Raw genomic sequence first — 22,366 nt, 5'->3', positions numbered from 1 at the left:
ACATACTGGAAAATATTAAGATACAACCAAACACCCTAATACTGGGTGATTTCAACTACCCTGCCATTAACTGGGAAAACTACTCAGGTGCCAACACCTTTTACCAATGGTTCTTGGAATTCATAAATTCCAATGCCCTAGATCAACAAATCCATTGTCCCACCAGGGGCTCCAATATCCTAGACCTAGTCATTACCAATATGGGAGATAGATGCTCCACACCAGTGGTCACCCCCTCATTAGTCAGGTCTGACCATAAGCAAATCACCATTGACATCCACATCCCACCCCCCAGTAAGGAAGCCTCCGTAAAAAAAACTTCTCTAAAGCCAAATTCATGCTACTCAAGTCAGAAGTGACAAACTTCATGACGCCCATGCAGATGGGATCTGAAAGTTCTACTGCTGAATCCTACACTAAGGCACTGTATGAGCACATCCACTCGTACATGAATCGTGACATCCCAAATAGAACCAAGATGCTCTTCCCCAAAAAGAGGAAGCCAATCTGGTGGTCCCCTGCTATAAACAAACTATACAACAGAAGGAAGAAACTGTTGCAGAAAAGAGGAAAATCCCAAGATGCAAAAAAACTCCCTCACCAGCCTCAGTAAGAAGCTGAGATCCCTCACAAAATCTTCAAAAGCTAGCTACAAAAATAAAATTGCCAAAGATTCCAAAGACAACCACAAGGCATTCTATAGTTATGTCAAAAATCTAAATGGCAATGCTCAGATCTGCTCTGAGCTACAACAGAATGGCATTAAATATACTGAACCCAAGGATATTGTCAATATCCTGGCAGATCTATTTAGTGCCAACTTCACCCTCCTCTCACCCCCTAAAAGGCCCATTTCAATACCAATAGATTGCCAAATTCCGGTAATCACAGCCACACATGTAGAAACCACACTCTCCAAAGCTAAAAATACAGCATCCATGGGACCAGATGACATCCCAGGTTGTATACTACATGAACTACAAAACTGAAATGGCACCTCACCTAAGTGTCATGTTTATTCATAGCCTCAACTCAGGCTTCGTGCCCACTGAGTGGTGTACAGCTTCAGTTATCCCACTCCACAAAGGGGAATCCACTTTGGATCCCGGGAACTACTGTCCCATCAGTCTGATGAGCCTTATCTGCAAGGGCATGGAATGCATTATCATTGAACTTATAAACAAAGACATTGTCGACCTTTCAAACACTGGACCCCACCCAGTTTGGGTTCATGAAGGGCCGATCTTGTCTCCTGAACCTGATTGACTTCTTCAAATCAGCCTACAGAGCTGTGGATGAGGATAAAGTGGTCCACACAGCCTATCTGGACCTTGCCAAGGCCTTCAACACCATCCCCCACTCTGGAATCATAGATAAACTTACTAAGCTGGGCATAAATCCCTACATCACTAGATGGTTTGCCAACTGGCTTACTGACAGAACCCAGACAGTAAAAGTAGCCAACTCCAAATCCAGCTCCAGACAAGTGACAAGTGGAGTACCTCAGGGTTCAGTCCTGGGTCCACTCTTGTTTGGCATCGACTTCTCTGAAGTACAGGCCAACACTAAGGGACTCTGGCTAACAAAGTTCGCAGATGACTGCAAAATGGGAGCCAGTATTGACTCCCTAAAGTATGTGGATATTCTACAAAAGGGCCTTACAGAAACAGATGCCTGGTGCCAGAGCCATGTACTCAAGCTTAATGCCAAGAAATGTATTGTTATCCCATTTGGAGAAAAGCATGTACCCATCAATTACCACATAGGTGGCAGTACACTAAATATCAAAAGTGTGATGAGAGACTTAGGGACACAGGTGGATAGTGGTCTCACCTTTGATAACCACATTGCCACAACAGTCAGAAAATCCTTCTATGTGGCACACCTCATCACTAAGGGCTTTTTATTCAGAAAAAAGGAGGTCATTGTCCCACTGTACTATATGCTCCACTTAAAGAAATCCCAATCCCTCAGAACCACATGCTCCAGGGATCAAAACCTTGTCATCACAATGAACAAAACATGCTGGAGGGATAGGTTCCTGACCCAGAGACTCCCCATACTCTGGAATAGACTGCCCATACATGTCAAGCAGACTGCTTCCTTGGCACTCTTCAAAAGGAACCATGATGACTGGATGGGAGAAAGGAAATTCACCCCAGGGATCATGTCAGTTGCCCTGCTAGACAGGGGTCCAGGGAAGTAAATATTGTGGGAAGAAATATCCAGAGAATTGTTATGGCTAGGCTTGTATAGGCCCTAGGGCTGATAGCCTAGTACCAACCTATGAACCTATATACTTTTGTGTACCTTATGTTGTATGACATAATGGCTGTATAGTTGCATGATGACAAGTGTGTCATGGACCTGTTTACGTTTCTGTTTCAGGAGTCTGTTGTAATAAGCTATGGATGCACAGCGGCAAAAAAGCAGCACAAGATGGCATGTCAGAAATAACAACAGCAGGAGCCATTTTGAAACCTTCTTTCCCCTTCATGCTGCTGAGCATCTGCTGCTCTGTGTAAACCCTAATGGATTTTTCCAAGCGGTTTTCTCCTGGCCACAGTACAGGTTTGAGGACCTTAACAGATACCCTGCAACTCTAACTATCTGTCCATAAGCCACCATTTTAAGCTTAAAATAATACCACTGAAGTATGTGTCCCACCCTAGTGGATTTTTCCCTGTGGTTTTCTCCTGGCCACAGTACAGGCAACACAGGTTTGAGGACCTTAACAGATACCCTGCAACTCTAACTATCTGTCTAGAAGCCACCATTTCAAGCTTAAAATAATACCACTGAAGTATGTGCCCCACCCTAGTGTATTTTTCCCTGCAGTTTTCTCCTGGCCACAGTACAGGCAACACAGGTTTGAGGACCTTAACAGATACCCTGAAACTCTAACTATCTGTCTAGAAGCCACCATTTTTAGCTTAAAATAATACCACTGAAGTATGTGTCCCAGTAAATAACTACTACATAAGCTAATATTTTAATTAATGCTAGATTTTATAAGCACAACAAGAATTTACAGTGTTTTTTTTGCTAGTCACTATGAAAAGCAGACACCAGCAGCTCCTATCCTTTCTCTTTGGTTACCCACTATCCTCATACTGTTTCTGTGTATATTCTCCTGTTCTGCACTTTACCCTTCCCTGAATTCATTTCTAGCCTCACTCATAATTGCCTTTCCTAGTGCACCTGCCCTATTTTACTGTCTTAAGACTCTTACATATTAATGTTTTTTTATGTTTTGCTCTGCTTTTAGCTGCTAGTAATACCTCTCTCTCCCGCTGCAAAGCCCCACTCTATTGTAGCTTATTTTAACCACACAGCACTGGGTTTCCTTCAAGTAAATCTGCTTGTGTAGCTTGAGTCCAGTGCCCTTTTGTAAGGTTACTTCTGCTCATATTTTATTTTATTTCTGGTGATTATACCTTTAGAAACGTTATATCCTTGTCTCTCAAACTAGTTTTTCACTATCTTTTCTGATTGTTTCTATGACTTCATCTTGACTAAGGTGCTAGCCCAGCCCAGTATTAGTCATTACCCCTCCCCCTCACCTCACTTCCTTTTCCTAGTCTTCATAGGTGCCTCACAACAGCAGGAGCCATTTTGAAACCTTTCCCCTTCATGCTGCTGAGCATCTGCTGCTCTGTGTAAGGTAAACTTTTGATTCTTTGGCATTAACTGTTTTGTGATGTCTTTTCTGTTGCCTTTACTGCTTTAAATCTTACAATATTTGGTGATTATTCTGCTGCTTTATTTGATTTAGGTCATATACTATTTTGTGATTATATTGAGATGAATATTGCTTGCATATGCAGTTTCTGGTGTACTTTTTCTCACAACTCTAGCTTTGTGAATATTTAAAGTCATTTTTCCCTGTCACAAGGAGCTCCAGCACCTTATGATCATGGGTAGCTTAGCGTTTGAAGTGTACTTATATTATTTCTTGTTTTTTAATGAAAGAAAACTGTAAATGTGAATATTTACCAACTAAGTTTCTTGTTGCAAGGATCAACAGGCACCTTAACTTCACACTTAGATGTATCTGTAGTATTTTCACTGCAATTTCTTGGTGTAGCACTAAAGTAAAAGGAAGAACAATTGCCTGAAAGTGTACCAATTGTTGTATTTCTCAGTATCCTGGATTTCTGTTTTCCTGCTTTGTGAATTATTGACTTGTGTATGTCTACACTGTGCTGTTGTTAACTACTGTTGTTCTGCATTACTTTATGCATAGGTGTAAACACTGCTGTGTTCTTAGCTAGCTATGTGTGTAAGACACTCATACAATGGAAATTAATGCTAGGTATACTGTCTCTGCCTACCTGTATTAATTTCTTTCTCTCTACCCATGGTATTTTTGTCTCTTGCTCTTTTCATGAATTACTTTCTCATAACTAATCTCCCTCCTCTCTGTTTATAGAGCACTAGTGGATTTTTCCCTGTGGTTTTCTCCTGGCCACAGTACAGGCAACAAAGTTTTGAGGACCTTAACAGATACCCTGCTACTTTAACTATCTGTCCGGAAGCCACCATTTTTAGCTTAAAATAATACCACTGAAGTATGTGTCCCAGTAAATAAGTACTACATAAGCTAATCTTTTAATTAATGCTAGACTTTATAAGCACAACAAGAATTTACAATGCTTTTTGTTTTTGCTAGTCACCACGAAAAGCAGACGCCAGCAGCTCCTATTCTTTCTCTTTGGTTACCCACTATCCTCATACTGTTTCAGTGTATATTATCCTGTTCTGCACTTTACCCTTCCTTGAATTCATTTCTTGTCTCACTCATAATTGCCTTTCCTAGTGCACCTGCCCTATTTCACTGTCTTCAGATTCTTACATATTGCTTTTTTTATGTTTTGTCCTGCTTTTAGCTGCTAGTAATACCTCTCTCTCTCCCCCTGCAAAGCCCCTCTCTATTGTAGCTTATTTTAATCATACAGCAGTGGGTTATCTTCAAGTAAATCTACTTGTGTAGCTTGAGTCCAGTGTCCTTTTGTAAGCTTACTTCTGCTCATATTTTATTTCTGTGACTATACCTTTAGAAACTTTATATCCTTGTCTCTCAAGCTAGTTTTTCACCATCTTTTCTGATTGTTTCTATGGCTTCATCTTGACCAGGGTGCTAGCCCAGCCCAGTATTAGTCATTACCCCTCCCCCTCACCTCATTTCCTCTTCCTAGTCTTCATAGTTGCCTCACAACAGCAGGAGCCATTTTGAAACCTTCTTCCCCCTTCATGCTGCTGAGCATCTGCTGATCTGTGTAAGGTAAACTTTTGATTCTTTGGCATTAACTGTTTTGTGATGTCTTTTCTGTTGCCTTAACTGCTTTAAATCTTAGACTATTTGGTGATTATTCTGTTGCTTTATCTGCTTTAGGTCATATAGTATTTTGTGATTATATTGAGATGAATATTGCTTGCATATGCAGTTTCTGGTGTACTTTTTCCCGTGACTCTAGTTTTGTGAATATTTAAAGTCTATTTTCCCTGTCGCAAGGAGCTCCAGCACCTTATGATCATGGGTAGCTTAGCATTTGAATTGTACTCATATTATTTCTTGTTTTTTTAATAAAGGAAAACTGTAAATGTGAACATTTACCAGCTAAGTTTCTTGTTGCAAGGAGCAACAGACACCTTAACATCACACTTAGATGTATCTGTAGTATTTTCACTGCAATTTCTTGGTGTAGCACTAAAGTAAAAGGAAGAACTATTACCTGAAAGTGTACCAATTGTTGTCCTCAGTATCCTGGATTTCTGTTTTCCTGCTTTGTGAATTATTGCCTTGTGTATGTCTAGACTGTGCTGTTGTTAACTACTGTTGTTCTGCATTACTTTATGCATAGGTGTAAACACTGCTGTGTTCCTAGCTAGCTATGTGTGTAAGACACTCATACAATGGAAATTAATGCAAGGTATACTGTCTCTGCCTACCTGTATTCATTTTTTTCTCTCTACCCATGGGATTTTTGTCTCTCACTCTTTTCCTGAATTTCGTACTCATAACTAATCTCCCTGCTCTCTATTTTTATAGCTATAGTGGATTTTTCTCTGCAGTTTTCTACTGGCCACAGTACAGGCAACACAGTTTTGAGGACCTCAACAGATACCCTGCAACTCTAACTATCTGTCCGGAAGCCACCACTTTTAGCTTAAAATAATACCACTGAAGTATGTGTCCCAGTAAATAACTACAACATAAGCTAATTTTATAATTAATGCTAGACTTTATAAGCAGAACAAGAATTTAGTGGGTTTTTTTTTGCTAGTCACTATGAAAAGCCAACGCCAGCAGCTTTTATCCTTTCTCTTTGGTTACCCACAATTCTCATACTGTTTGTTTATATTCTGCTGTTCTGCACTTTACCCTTCCCGGAATTCATTTCTAGCCTCACTCATAATTGCCTTTCCTAGTGCACCTGCCCCATTTTACTGTCTTCAGACTCTTACATATTATTTTTTTTTGTTTTGCCCTGCTTTTAGCTGCTAGTAATACCTCTCTCTCCCCGAGCAAAGCCCCATCTCTATTTTATCTTATTTTAACCATAAAGCACTGGGTTTCCTTCAAGTAAATCTACTTGTGTAGCTTGAGGCCAGTGTCCTATTGTAAGCTTACTTCTGCTGATATTTTATTTCTTTTTATTTTATTTCTGGTGACTATACCTTTAGAAACTTTATATTCTTGTCTCTCAAGCTAGTTTTCACTATCTTTTCTGATTGTTTCTATGACTTCATCTTGACCAGGGTGCTAGCCCAGCCCAGTATTAGTCATTACCCCTCCCCTTCACCTCACTTCCTCTTCCTAGTCTTCATAGGTGCCTCACAACAGCAGGAGCCATTTTGAAACCTTCTTTCCCCTTCATGCTGCTGAGTGTAAGGTAAACTTTTGATTCTTTGACATTAACTGTTTTGTGATGTCTTTTATGTTGCCTTAACTGCTTTAAATCTTACAATATTTGGTGATTATTCTTTTGCATTATCTGCTTTAGGTCATATACTATTTTGTGATTATATTGAGATGAATATTGCTTGAATATGGAGTTTCTGGTGTACTTTTTCTTGCGACCCTAGTTTTGTGAATATTTAAAGTCTATTTTCCCTTTCACAAGGAGCTCTAGCACCTTATGATCACGGGTAGCTTTGCATTTGAATTGTACTCATATTATTTCTTGTTTTTTAATGAAAGACAACTGTAAATGTGAATATTTAGCAACTAAGTTTCTCGTTGCAAGGAGCAACAGTCACCTTAACTTCATGCTTAGGTGTATCTGCAGTATTTTCACTGCAATTTCTTGATGTAGCACTAAAGTAAAAGGAAAAACTTTTGCCTGAAAGTGTACTAGTTGTTGTTGTTCTCAGTATCCTGGATTTCTGTTTTCCTGCTTTGTGAATTATTGCCTTTTGTATGTCTAGAATGTGCTGTTGTTAACTACTGTTGTTCTGCATTACTTTATGCATACGTGTAAACACTGCTGTGTTCATAGCTAGCTATGTGTGTAAGTCACTCATACAATGGAAATTAATGCTAGGTATACTGTCTCTGCCGACCTGTATTAATTTTTTTCTCTCTACCCATGGTATTTTTGTCTCTTGCTCTTTTCCTGAATTACTTACTCATAACTAATCTCCCTCCTCTCTGTTTTTATAGCCCTAGTGGATTTTTCCCTGTGGTTTTCTCCTGGCCGCAGCACAGGCAACACAGGTTTGAGGACCTTAACAGATACCCTGCAACTTTAACTATCTGTCCGCAAGCCACCATTTTTAGCTTAAAATAATACCACTGAAGTATTTGTCACAGTAAATAACTACTATATAAGCTAATCTTTTAATTAATGCTAGACTTTATAAGAACAACAAGAATTTACAGGTTTTTTTTGCTAGTCACCAAGAAAAGCAGGCGCCAGCAGCTCCTATTATTTCTCTTTGGTTACCCACTATCCTCATACTGTTTCAGTGTATATTCTCCTGTTCTGCAGTTTACCCTTCCCAGAATTAATTTCTAGCCTCACTCATAATTGTATTTCCTAGTGCACCTGCCCTATGTTACTGTCTTCATATTCTTAAATATTAATGTTTTCTTTATGTTTTGTTCTGCTTTTAGTTGCTAGTAATGCCTCTCTCTCCCCCGCAAAGCCCCTCTCTATTGTAGCTTATTTTAACCATACAGCAGTGGGTTTCCTTCAAGTAAATCTACTTGTGTAGCTTGAGTCCAGTGTCCTTTTGTAAGCTTACTTCTGCTCATATTTTATTTATTTATATTTTATTTCTGGTGACTATACCTTTAGAAACTTTATATCCTTGTCTCTCAAGCTAGTTTTTCACTTTCTTTTCTATTTGTTTCTTTTCTATGACTTCATGTTGACCAGGGTGCTAGCCCAGCCCAGTATTAGTCATTACCCCTCCCCCTCACCTCACTTCCTCTTCCTAGTCTTCATAGGTGCCTCACAACAGCAGGAACCATTTTGAAACCTTCTTTCCCCTTCATGCTGCTGAGCATCTGCTGCTCTGTGTAAGGTAAACTTTTGATTCTTTGGCCTTAACTGTTTTGTGATGTCTTTTCTGTTGCCTTAACTGCTTTAAATCCTAGACTATTTGGTGATTATTCTGTTGCTTTATCTGCTTTAGGTCGTATAGTATTTTGTGATTATATTGAGATGAATATTGCTTGCATATACAGTTTCTGGTGTACTTTTTCTCGCAACTCTAGTTTTATGGATATTTAAAGTCTATTTTCCCTGTCGCAAGGAACTCCAGCACCTTATGATCATGGGTAGCTTAGCGTTTGAATTGTACTCATATTATTTCTTGTTTTTTAATAAAAGAAAACTGTAAATGTGAATATTTACCAACTAAGTTTCTTGTTGCAAGGAGCAACAGGCACCTTAACTTCACACTTAGATGTATCAGCAGTATTTTCACTGAAATTTCTTGGTATAGCCCTAAAGTAAAAGGAAGAACTTTTGCCTGAAAGTGTACCAATTGTTGTTTTCAGTATCCTGGATTTCTGTTTTCCTGCTTTATGAATTATTTCCTTGTGTATGTCTAGAATGTGCTGTTGTTAACTACTGTTATTTTGCATTACTTTATGCATAAGTGTAAACGCTGCTGTGTTCTTAGCTAGCTATGTGTGTAAGACAATCATACAATGGAAATTAATGCTAGGTATACTGTCTCTGCCTATCTGTATTCATTTTTTTCTCTATACCCATGGAATTTTTGTCTCTCGCTCTTTTCCTGAATTTATTACTCCTAACTAATCTCCCTGCTCTCTGTTTTTATAGCCCTAGTGGATTTTTCCCTGCAGTTTTCTCCTGGCCACAGTACAGGCAACACAGTTTTGAGGACCTCAACAGACACACTGCAACTGTAACTATCTGTCTGGAAGCCACCATTTTTAGCTTAAAATAATACCACTCTCAAGTATGTGTCCAGGTAAATAACTACTACATAAGCTAATATTATAATTAATGCTAGACTTTATAAGTAGTTCAAGAATTTAGTGTTTGTTTTTTTTTTTTTTTTTGCTAGTCACTATGAAAAGCAGATGCAAGCAGCTCCTATCCTTTCTCTTTGGTTACTCACTATCCTCAAACTGTTTTTGTGTATATTCTCCTGTTCTGCACATTACCCTTCCCCGAATTCCTTTCTAGCCTCACACATAATTGCCTTTTCTAGTGCACCTGCCCTATTTTATTGTGTTCAGACTCTTACATATTAATGTTTTTTATTATGTTTTGCCCTGCTTTTAGCTGCGAGTAATACCTCTCTCTCCCCCTGCAAAGCCTATCTCTATTGTACATTATTTTAACATAAAGCACTGGGTTTCCTTCAAGTAAATCTACTTGTGTAGCTTGAGGCCAGTGTCCTTTTGTAAGCTTACTTTTGCTCATATTTTATTTCTTTTTATTTTATTTCTGGAGACTATACCTTTAGAAACTTTATATCCTTGTCGCTCAAGCTAGTTTTCACTATCTTTTCTGATTGTTTCTATGACTTCATCTTGACCAGGGTGATAGCCCAGCCCAGTATTAGTCATTACTCCTCCCCCTCACCTCACTCCCTCTTCCTAGTCTTCATAGGTGCTTCACAACACCAGGAGACATTTTGAAACCTTCTTTCCCCTTCATGCTGCCGAGCATCTGCTACTTTGTGTAAGGTAAACTTTTGATTCTTTGGAATTAACTGTTTTGTGATTTCTTTTCTGTTGTCTTAACTGCTTTAAATCTTACAATATTTGGTAATTATTCTGTTGCATTATCTGCTTTAGGTCATATAGTATTTTGTGATTATATTGAGATGAATGTTGCTTGAATAAGCAGTTTCTGGTGTACTTTTTCTCGCGACTCTAGTTTGTGAATATTTAAAGTCTATTATCCCTTTTGCAAGGAGCTCCAGTACCTTATGATCATGAGTAGCTTAGCGTTTGAATTGCACTCATATTATTTCATGTTTTTTAAACTGTAAATGTGAATATTTACCAACTAAGTTTCTTGTTGCAAGGAGCGACAGGCACCTTAACTTCACACTTAGATATAGCTGTAGTATTTTCACTGCAATTTCATGGTGTAGCAGTAAAGAAAAAGGAAGAACAATTGCCTGAAAGTGTACCAATTGTTGTCCTCAGTATCCTGGATTTCTGTTTTCCTGCTTTGTGAATTATTGCCTTGTGTATGTCTACACTGTGCTGTTGTTAACTACTGTTGTTCTGCATTACTTTATGCATAGGTGTAAACACTGCTGTGTTCTTAGCTAGCTATGTGTGTAAGACACTCATACAATGGAAATGAATGCAAGGTATACTGTCTCTGCCTACCTGTATTAATTTTTTTCTATGTACCCATGGTATTTTTGTCTATTGCTCTTTTCCTGAATTACTTGCTCATAACTAATCTCCCTCCTCTCTGTTTTTATAGCCCTAGTGGATATTTCAATGTTGTTTTCTCCTGGTCACATTACAGGCAATACAGCTTTGAGGACCTTAACAGATACCCTGCAACTCTAACTATATGTCCAGAAGCCACCATTTTTAGCTTAAAATAATACCACTGAAGTATGTGTCCCAGTAAATAACTACTACATAAGCTAGTCTTTTAATTAATGCTAGACTTTATAAGCACAACAAGAATTTACAGTGTTTTTTTTTTTGATAGTCACCAGGAAAAGCAGATGCCAGCAGCTCCTATCCTTTCTCTTTGGTTACCCACTATCTTCATACTGTTTCTGTGTCTATTCTCCTGTTCTGCACTTTACACTTCCCTGAATTCAATTCTAGCCTCACTCATAATTGCCTTTCCTAGTGCACCTGCCCTATCTTATTGTCTTCAGACTCTTACATATTATTTTTTTTATGTTTTGCCCTGTTTTTAGCTGCTAGTAATACCTCTCTCTCTCCCCCCTGCAATGCCCCTCTCTATTGTAGCTTATTTTAACAATAAAACACTGGGTTGCCTTCAAGTAAATCTACTTGTGTAGCTTGAAGCCTGTGTCTTTTTGTAAGCTTACTTCTGCTCATATTTTATTTCTTTTTATTTTATTTCTGGTGACTATACCTTTAGACACTTTATATCCTTGTCTCTCAAGCTAGTTTTCACTATCTTTTCTGATTGTTTCTATGACTTCATCTTGACCAGGGTGCTAGCCCAGCCCAGTATTAGTCATTACCTCTCCTCCTCACCTCACTTCCTCTTCCTAGTCTTCATAAGTGCCTCACAACAGCAGGAGCCATTTTGAAACCTTCTTTCCCCTTCATGCTGCTGAGCATCTGCTGCTCTGTGTAAGGTAAACTTTTGATTCTTTGGCATTTACTGTTTTGTGGTGTCTTTTCTGTAGCCTTTACTGATTTATATCTTACAATTGTTGATTATTCTTTTGCTTTATCTCCTTTAACTCGTATAGTATTTTGTGATTATATTGAGATGAATATTGCTTGCATATGCAGTTCTGGTGTACTTTTTTTTGCGACTCTAGTTTTGTGAATATTTAAAGTCAATTTTCCCTGTTGCAAGGAGCTCCAGCACCTTATGATCATGGGTAGCTTAGCGTTTGAATTGTACTCATATTATTTCTTGTTTTTTAATGAAAGAAAACTGTAAATGTGAATATTTACCAACTAAGTTTCTTGTTGCAAGGAGCAACAGGCACCTTAACTTCACACTTAGCTGTATCTGTAGTATTTTCACTGCAATTTCTTGGTGTAGCACTAAAGAAAAAAGAAGAACTGTTGTCTGAAAGTGTACCAATTGTTTTTCTCATTATCCTGGATTTCTGATTTCCTGCTTTGTGAATTATTGCCTTGTGTATGTCTACACTGTGCTGTTGTTAACTACTGTTGTTCTGCATTACTTTATGCATAGGTGTAAACACTGATGTGTTCTTAGCTAGCTATGTGTGTAAGACACTCATACAATGGAAATTAATGCTAGGTATACTGTGTCTGCCTACCCGTATTCATTTTTTTCCCTCTACCCATGGAATTTTGTCTCTCGCTCTTTTCCTGACTTACTTGCTCATAACTAATCTCCCTCCTCTCTGTTTTTATAGCCTTAGTGGATTTTTTCCTGTGGTTTCCTCGGGTTACAGTACAGGCAACACAGGTTTGAGGACCTTAACAGATACCCTGCAACTCTAACTATCTGTCTGGAAGCCACCATTTTAGCTTAAAATAATACCACTGAAGTATGTGTCCCTGTAAATAACTACTACATAAGCTAATCTTTTAATTAATGCTAGACTTTATAAGCACAACAAGAATTTAGTGTTGTTTTGCTAGTCACCACGAAAAGCTGATGCCAGCAGCTCCTATCCTTTCTCTTTGGTTAACCACTATCTTCTTACTGTTTCTGTGTATATTCTCCTGTTCTGCACTTTACCCTTCCCTGAATTCATTTCTAGCCTCACTCATAATTGCCTTTCCTCATGCACTTGCCCTATTTTACTGTCTTAAGACTCTTACATATTAATGTTTTTTTTGTGTTGCCCTGCTTTTAGCTGCTAGCAATACCTCTCCCCCCCCCCCTGCAAAGCCCCTCTCTATTGTAGCTTATTTTAAACATAAAGCACTGGGTTTCCTTCAAGTAAGTCTGCTTGTGTAGCTTGAGGCCAGTGTCCTTTTCTAAGCTTACTTCTGCTCATATTTTATTTCTTTTTATTTTATTTCTGGTGACTATACCTTTAGAACTTTATATCCTTGTCTCTCAAGCTAGTCTTCACTATCTTTTCTGATTTTTTTTCTATGACTTCATCTTGACCAGGGTGCTAGCCCAGCCCAGTATTAGTCATTACCTCTCCCCCTCACCTCACTTCCTCTTCCTAGTCTTCATAGGTGTCTCACAACAGCAGGAGCCATTTTGAAACCTTCTTTCCCCTTCATGCTGCTGAGCATCTACTGCTCTTTGTAAGGTAAACTTTTGATTCTTTGGCATTAACTGTTTTGTGATGTCTTTTCTGTTGCCTTTACTGCTTTACATCTTACAATATTTGCTGATTATTCTGTTGGTTATCTGCTTTAAGTCATATAGTATTTTGTGATTATATTGAGATGAATATTGCTTGCATATGCAGTTTCTGGTGTACTTTTTCTCATGACTCTAGTTTTATGAATATTTATAGTCAATTTTACCTGTCGCAACGTGCTCCAGCACATTATGATCATGGATAGCTTAGCATTTGAATTGTACTCATATTATTTCATGTTTTTTCAATGAAAGAAAACTGTAAATGTGAATATTTACCAACTAAGTTTCTTGTTGCAAGGTGCAACAGGCACCTTAACTTTATACTTGGATGTATCTGTAGTATTTTCACTGCAATTTCTTGGTGTAGCACTAAATTAAAAGGAAGAACTATTGCCTGAAAGTGTACCAATTGTTGTTGTCCTCAGTATCTTGGATTTGTGTTTTCCTGCTTTGTGAATTATTGCCTTGTGTATGTCTACACTGTGCTGTTTTTAACTACTGTTGTTCTGCATTACTTTATGCATAGGTGTAAACACTGCTGTGTTCTTAGCTAGCTATGTGTGTAACACACTCATACAATGGAAATTAATGCTATGTTACTGTCTCTGCCTACCTGTATTAATTGTTTTCTCTCTACCCATGGTATTTTTGTCTCATGCTCTTTTCCTTGCTCATAACTAATCTCCCTCATCTCTGTTTTTATAGCCCTAGTGGATTTTTTCCTTTGGTTTTCTCCTGGCCACAGTACAGGCAACACAGGTTTGAGGACCTTAGCAGATACCCTGCAACTCTAACTATCTGTCCGGAAGCCACAATGTTTAACTTAAAATAATACCACTGAAGTATGTGTCCCAGTAAATAACTACTACATAAGCTAATATTTTAACTAATGCTAGACTTTATAAGCAGAACAAGAATTTACAGTTATTTTGCTGCTAGTCACCACGAAAAGCAGATGCCAGCAGCTCCTATTCTTTCTCTTTGGTTACCCACTATCCTCATACTGTTTCTGTGTATATTTTCCTGTTCTGCACTTTACCCTTCCCTGAATTCTTTTCTAGCCTCACTCATAATTGCCTTTCCTAGTGCACCTGCCCTATTTTACTGTCTTCACATTCTTACATATTAATGTTTTTTTTTATGTTTTGCTCTGCTTTTAGCTGCTAGTAATACCCCTCTCTCCCCCTGCAAAGCCCCTCTATATTGTAGCTTATTATAACTATACAGCAGTGGGTTTCCTTCAAGTAAATCTACTTGTGTAGCTTGAGTTAAGTGTCCTTTTGTAAGCTTACTACTGCTCATATTTTATTTCTTTATTTTATTTCTGGTGACTATACCTTCAGCAACTTTATATCCTTGTCTCTCAAGCTAGTTTTTCACTATATTTTCTGATTGTTTCTATGACTTCATCTTGACCAGGTTGCTAGCCCCGTTCCCTTTCGCCCTTGCTACACTGGAGCTCACTTTGCTCCTCTACCCTACCCCCATTCCGACCCACCCCGATTACAGTTACCTTTATACCTATCACTCCCCTTCCTGTCCCACTAGTCACTACAATTCCACTTCCTGCCTATTGCCACAACCACCTTACTAATCTGTCAATCTTGTCAAGACCACTTCATCTATACCACTGTCTCTCTCCCTATGCTATCTGACCATATTTTATTCCAACATGTATTATTTTCTGATATCTTCTACACTACTCCTTATTCTCTCTATCTCCACCTCTTACCACTCCAATCTCTCTGACCCACTATTATGTTCACCAACTTCTCAGTCATACAACATATATCCAACTACTTCATCTTTTGCTATCTCCCCTAATCTCTTTACTACCTCTGTCTCAAGTCTATATAAACTATCCATAATACAGGTTTTTAAATGTTCCCACAAAGCTAAGTCAACACTATACAAACTCCATCTAGCATCTACTACACACTCTCTCCTCACTAAAAAACTACTTTGTTCAGGAGATATCAATCCCAACCCTGGCCCCTCTTCTCTCCCCAAAACTACCTCTACACTGCCCCCATCTTACTCCTCTAACAGTCACCACCCTCAGTCACAACAATCATTTCCTTCCAGATACTTAACTATTTACTCATTGAATATTCAGAGTCTAGCAAATAAAGTCACTGAGCTGCACTCATGGATAGCTCTCAATACCCCTCACATTCTCTCCCTATCTGAAACCTGGCTCATGCCACAAATCTCTAATAGTGAAATGCTCCCACCAGGTTATAATATCTTCCGATCTGATAGACCTGCAAAAAAAGGTGGCGGTGTGGCCATCCTCTACTCAAACATTCTGAAGCTCTCACCATACCCTTCCTCAATTCCTGACTTCCTCCCAGCTGAAATCATCATCCTTAACTGCCATCTGAATCCCCACAAAAAACTTGCAATTGCCTCTATCTACCTTCCTCCTGGTAACAATCTGCCCATTCTTGAAAACATCCTATCCTGGTTCTCCCACAACATACCATATGAGACACTTATCCCTGGTGATGTCAACATTGATTGGTCCAAACTCACAACTGACTCCCCCCAACTCAGTATCCACCTACACAGCTTCCACCAACTTATAACATCTCCCACTCGCTTACATAAAAATTCCACTTCCAGCTCCGTCATAGACTGGATCCTTATCAATTCCCCCCATCAATACCACAATCTCACCACCTTACCTGACTCCGTCAGTGATCATCTCCCTACCACCATCTTAAGACACTACTCCCACATTCCTAAACCCCACCTCATCAAAGACTGTCAAACTATCGACTTTCATTTCATCCCAATTTAACTCCATTCTCCACAACATAGATTGGTCCATTCTAAAACACCTCCCCCTAAACAATGCTGTAAGCACTTTCAATAGCATCTTTATGAATACTCAAAACTCCTTAGCTCCCTCTAGGAAGATCAGTGTAAAATCAAACCATGCTCCCTGGCTCTCCAAAGAGATTAGGTCCCTTATGAAACAAAGAGATCATGCTTAGAAAACCTGGACTAAAATTAAACAACCACCTTTTCTTCAAAAATACAGGCAACTGAGGAACCTTGCAAAAAACATACAACTAATGACAAAAAGGTTATACTATAGCTCTGCTCAGCTTAACAACAAATCCAATCCTCAAAACTTTTTTTGTCAACTCTCAGCAACATCCTCTATCCTGGAAAGCCCCCTAATCCCTCCCCATACCCTAACTCTTCCTCTCAGGAAACAGCTACTCTCCTGAATAAATTCTTTATCTCTTCCATCCAAAATCTGGTAACCTCTAAGCCAAACTCTACTTCGGCACCCACCTCTCCAAGTCCCACTAACACAACTTTGTTTTCTTTTGAGCCAATTCCCACTACTTACATCAAATCTCTACTCAAGCTTAAACCTTGCTCTTTTTCCACTGACAATCTATCTCCTACATTTCTCAAACTTGCTGCTGACTCAATTGCCTATCCTGTATCTATACTAATTAATCGATCTATTCTGAAATCAACTGTCCCCACCCTTTGGAAATCTTTCTTCACTATCCCTCTTCATAAAGGTGGAAGCTCCACTGACCCCCTCAAGCTACTGACCCATTGCCATTTTGTCCTTCCTCTCCAAGATATTAGAAAAATGTATTCACTCACAGCTTCTCAATCACCTCCTCACACACCACTTACTTACCCCTACCCAACATGGATTTCGTCCTCACAACTGCATCACGACTGCTCTCCTCTCCTTCACTCATATCATTGCAGAGGCCCTAGACAACAATAAACTCATTTCATGTCTCTTTCTAGATCTCTCCAAAGCCTTTAATACTGTCTCTCATCCTCTGCTACTATCCAAACTCACAAATATCTACCTATCCCTCTTGGCACTTGCCTGGTTTAATAGTTACCTATCTGGCAGGGAACAATCTGTCAAATGGCTCTCATCCACCTCACCTTTCCTTCCCATCTCCACTGGTGCTCCCCAAGGCTACAACTTGGGACCCCTTTTGTTTAACATCTTCGCCAATGATATTTACACCTCATGCAAAGAATCCTCCCTTATTCAGTTTGCCGATGACTCCACACTTATATCCATCTCAATTAACATTCCTGAACTACCCTCCCTGACCCAACAGGCCCTACTATGCACTGAACAATGCTTCTCTCACAACCTATTGATCCTAAATCCCAAAAGGACCAAACTCCTACTTTTCCTTCCCCATTCTCTTTCTCATCACACAACCTCCTTTTTTATTACATCTTCTAACAATACAAATATCCAACCTGACACCCACACAAAACTCCTAGGGTCATTATCAATAACGAGCTCAAGTTCAACCTACACATGCTCCAGTGTATAAAAAAAGCAAACCAGAAATTAGGTCTGCTATATCAGAACAAACAATTCCTAACCCCTGAATCTAGACTTACCCTGGGCCAGGCACTCCACCTCCCCTCCCTCTTATATGCCACCCCAGTTCTTACCAATATCCAGGCCTCCACTCTAAACAAACTGCAACAGACTTACCAAATAATAGCCAGATTCATTACTAACTCCCCATATAACTCACACCACTGCATTTCTTTACACTCTCTTCAATGGCTTGAACTTCCCCAGTTTCTGCTATCTTATCAATTTCATATGTTACACTCTATTCTTTATAAACCCTCCTTCTGTCCAACTCTATCTTCCTTAGTCTCCATCTACATCCCATCCCGGACCCTCCATACTTCTAACCAACAATTACTTGATATCTACCACCCAAAAAGGTCAGTAGGCAAACTACTCTACAAACACTCCCTTGCCCATGCTTGGAACAAACTTCCCTTTGACTCGCATTCAATCTCCCACACCTCACACTTTAAAAATGAACTAAAAGCTTATTTTCTCAATTCCAGAACCTGCCCTTGCCATGACCCTACCTAGTCTTTCTTCCCTTTATGTACCCTCAAAAGGACCATACTTAATACCTCATTACACCTCTCTCTCCAATTTGTCTACTATGCATTTGCACAATTTTATACAAACAAATGTTCATTGTTGACCTATTGAACTATATTAATGTAAAATTGTTACTTAGCTTCTTTTTAATGCAACTTTAAGTTTATGCATGTATCCCAACATATGTGAATCATTTTGCTATAACTGCTATTATATCAATATTGTTTAAAATTGTACTTGTTTTAAACTGTATTACTGGAGCTTTTCTCCTCGGGTCTCCACTGAAAATGGGCCACAAGCTCAGTTGGACAAACCCGGTTAACAAATGTCAATAAATAAATAAATAATAAATAATTATGTCTTCAGCAAGGCAAAGCACTACACATGCATGGCTCCATAGGTTCATATGTGTATAACAGGCTAACAAGAACAATGGTGGCATTCAGCATACTTGTGCATCCCTAATCTGTGAACATGTCTGCTACCATTGGTAAGTATCACCAGGGTTTTGGGAACTCACACATCTACAAGCTGTGGTGATGGAGATGACACATCTACAAATATCATGTGTCCAGTACAGAGAGTTGCATGGCACCCATTATGATTTTCATGTTCTGCATCCTGCACATGCTGTCACAGCAGATGTGTACTTCACATGCATGGAGGGCCTGTTTCATGTATGGTGTACTGTCTGTGTTACATACCTGTCTCTCCAGCATGTACTATATATACCACAGTGATGTGGGTGTGCAGAACAGATGAGACGTGTTAGTCCTTTCATACCTACATGGGAGGTACACAGTGGGATCCAACACCTCCCTGTATGGAGCCACAAATATCCCCTCCAAAGCATTTACAGGACAGACTACACATGTACGGTCATGACATGAACTCCATAGGACATGTTATCTACACTGTGTATTGGTGTACCATGGAACTTGTGTGGCTACTACAGTTGTATGATATGCCTGTGTAGTGACAGCAAGGGTTCCATTGCACACAATGATAGCTGATGACTGCCACATTTAGTATAGCAGTAACAGTCTGGGATTTACATCCCAAACCTGTTGGTGTAGGGTATAAAATAGTAATGCATCCTCACATCTTACCAGCAAGTGAAAGTCAAAGGCTACATTACTCTCTGTGTCCATAACTCCATGTGTAATGGCTCAATTGTGTGTGGTGTGCGGACAGTACAATATTTTGCAGGTGTGGATAATGTCCCACAGGATAGTATTGTGCAGTCATTGGCAGTTTATCTTTACCTGTGGCTCAAAATACAACTGACTGTGTCTTAGGCCATTTTAAATAACTGTTGGTTTTGTGTGGGAGTCTGTGACAGCTAATAATATGCAATCACCTGCTAATGTACTCAGTCAGAGGTTACTGACAGTGGTTGTGGCTGCAGAGAGGGAATAGGTAGATGGGATATGCTAATAATGGAGGATGATGAACCCTCCTGGTGACTGGCATCATTGCAGTGCAGGTCTCCCAATGATATCTTCTCAGAGTATGACTATCAGACACTTGCCTATCCACCAGCTGACATAACACTTTGTACATGATGTACACAGTTTCCAGCAAGGCCTGCTGGACTAATATTGTCATGCATCTTGTCAGGCCATGGTTGATGGAGTGGGACATATGTCCAACTTTGATTGTATAGTGTATCCCTCAATGGTCTCCGCCGGTTACAGTCAGTAGGCATGACCTGGCCTTGAGCAAAAGTAATACTGTTTGGTCCAGTGTCACTAGGTGTATGACAGTTTCAGTGCTTGTATCCATGCTAATGCCTATCATGGCATTTCAGGTGACATGACTCAGAGATCTGGGGACACCACTTGGCACTACATGCTAGTTATCCTCCATGCAAATAATTGTTGCAGTTACTTCCAGCATGTTGCAGGAAAAGTAATGCCAAGGTGTCTGTACTGAGCACAGACAAATATGTCAGAGAACTCTAATATGTACACACTGTGTTGCTTAGTCATGCTGTGACTCCCTTGCCCAAAGGATGGTCCAGGTCCTTACCTACAATGCCCTGTAGCAGTTCCGTGACATCCCCATGCTGGGAACCAAAGTGCATCATTTGTTTACCAATATGGGTGATTAGTACATCCCCCCCAATGTGAGGTCCTCCCTAGTGGGATCTGGACACAGATCAGTCTCCTTAGAATTACTGGCACATACCCCTCCTTGCAGACAGTGCAGACATATATGTCAAAATAGCCATTTATTACCTGCTGTGGGATGGTTGACACATTGTGACTGCACCTCCCCCCTCAGATGGGGCAGGCAAGTATGCAGAGCTATGCATATGTCAGCAGCATTACAATGGCATGAACTTGGCTATGCAGGCTCATTGTGGCTCAGCAAACCTAAATGGTGGACAACTACCATTAGCAGGCTATACAATATCAAGTGCAGAGTGCTGTGACACAGTTTGGATGAGGGTGTCCCCCCAACATGGAGGCACTACCTCCTCAACTTAAAGGACATATTATTGTTATGATGTTGAGTAGACATGGTAAGTGACAAAAGTAGCCACCCATGCAAAGCAGAATCACAATGCACAGTGTAGTTACATGTGTGACCTCAAAGAACAGGCCTAGATTGTCGGTGACCTTATATGTCATGATGTCACATATGATGGATCTGGACTCATACTTAACCTGTACACCCACACTGTCTGCATCAACTATACTCCCTTGTCCCCACCATGTGTCACATGACATTCCTACAACCTGCCCCATAACTTCCATATTTACAGAACAGTTCGTAACTGGCCTCTCACTGGAAGATACACAGTATCTATTGCACATGCTAACATTCCAGGCTGCATTCCACATGTGATCTGACAAGGTTTACAAACACCATTGGGACACCCTTGCAATTATACCAACACTACTGGCTGCACTCCAGCTGAGTGGACAACGGCAACTGTTATACCCTTGAACCGAGGTGGTGCATCCACTGACCGACATAACTATACACATATTTGTCTGAGTATCCATACCTATGTGGCTGTAGGGGTGATCATCATGAAGATGATCAGCACACATATGTGTTCTACACACAGGTGACTATATACAGTTTGGATGTGTGATGGGGAGCATGACTGTTGCACGTGGTGAACATTTCCAAGGCAGTCACCATGGTTCTGGGTGAGGGTACATCAGGGCACTCAACCCCCTAGACTTAGCGAAGCTATCTGACTATATCCCCTCTTAAGGCAACAATTACAAAGCACCCACTTAGGCATCCATGATACTATCATTGTAGGGGTCACTAAGTGGCCTATTGCTGGCACACATGCAACATAGGGACATCCGCCTCCAATAGCTGATCTGTCAGTAGCAGTGCTCAACAGGGCATGGTTCTAGGTCCTGTACTGCTTGGAATCCATTCAACCACAATACACACTGACTGTGGCTACCAATGTGGGCTGATGTCTGCATATTGTGAGCACTCAGAGTCTCTGTGATATGTCACTATCCTGCAAGAGGGTATTGTAAACACATGCCTGTTGACATAGTTAGACAGATGTACCTGGTAAGTAGCACATCAGTCGCAACATGTGATGTACATACTCGGGGGTGAACGAACTGGGCACACCTACCTAGCCACACAGACTTACACCTAATGTGCCTCAGATTACTCTGTCTCTTCAGTGGTATGGCAGGAATCATATGGCATGTCTGAGGCCACAGTCACCTGTAAGTGACATGCAAATAACCTCCAATTACTCTTCCCTCGGCATCCCAATAACTGAGTGCAATGGCCATGTGGTGATGTACCTTTCCAAGCAGTACTGACCATTGCACACAACAGTATGGTCCCTCACAAGGTCACATCACTTCTCCAGTATGTGTTCATGGGGATAATCGGGAATGAGTGTCATTGTCACCTGTGGCATATAGACTACACAGAGGTGATCTGTGCCTTGCATACAGGGCAATGTGTGACCATGCTT

At 40.0% G+C, this 22,366-nt stretch overlaps 1 long non-coding RNA gene across 1 annotated transcript in view; it reads left to right on the top strand.

Moving 5' to 3' along the window:
- Nucleotides 1-9,303: 9,303 nt before the first annotated feature.
- LOC122799394 overlaps nucleotides 9,304-22,366 on the top strand; it is a 218,475-nt gene continuing 205,412 nt past the window's right edge. The window contains exon 1 of the long non-coding RNA XR_006364465.1: nucleotides 9,304-9,450. This is a non-coding gene — a long non-coding RNA (uncharacterized LOC122799394). The remainder of the gene's footprint in view (nucleotides 9,451-22,366) is intronic.

Source organism: Protopterus annectens, chromosome 4.part0, assembly GCF_019279795.1.
Source record: "Protopterus annectens isolate FY-2018-M chromosome 4.part0, PAN1.0, whole genome shotgun sequence".
Taxonomy (NCBI): Eukaryota; Metazoa; Chordata; order Ceratodontiformes; family Protopteridae; genus Protopterus; species Protopterus annectens.
This window is presented reverse-complemented; position numbering and strand designations above follow the sequence as displayed.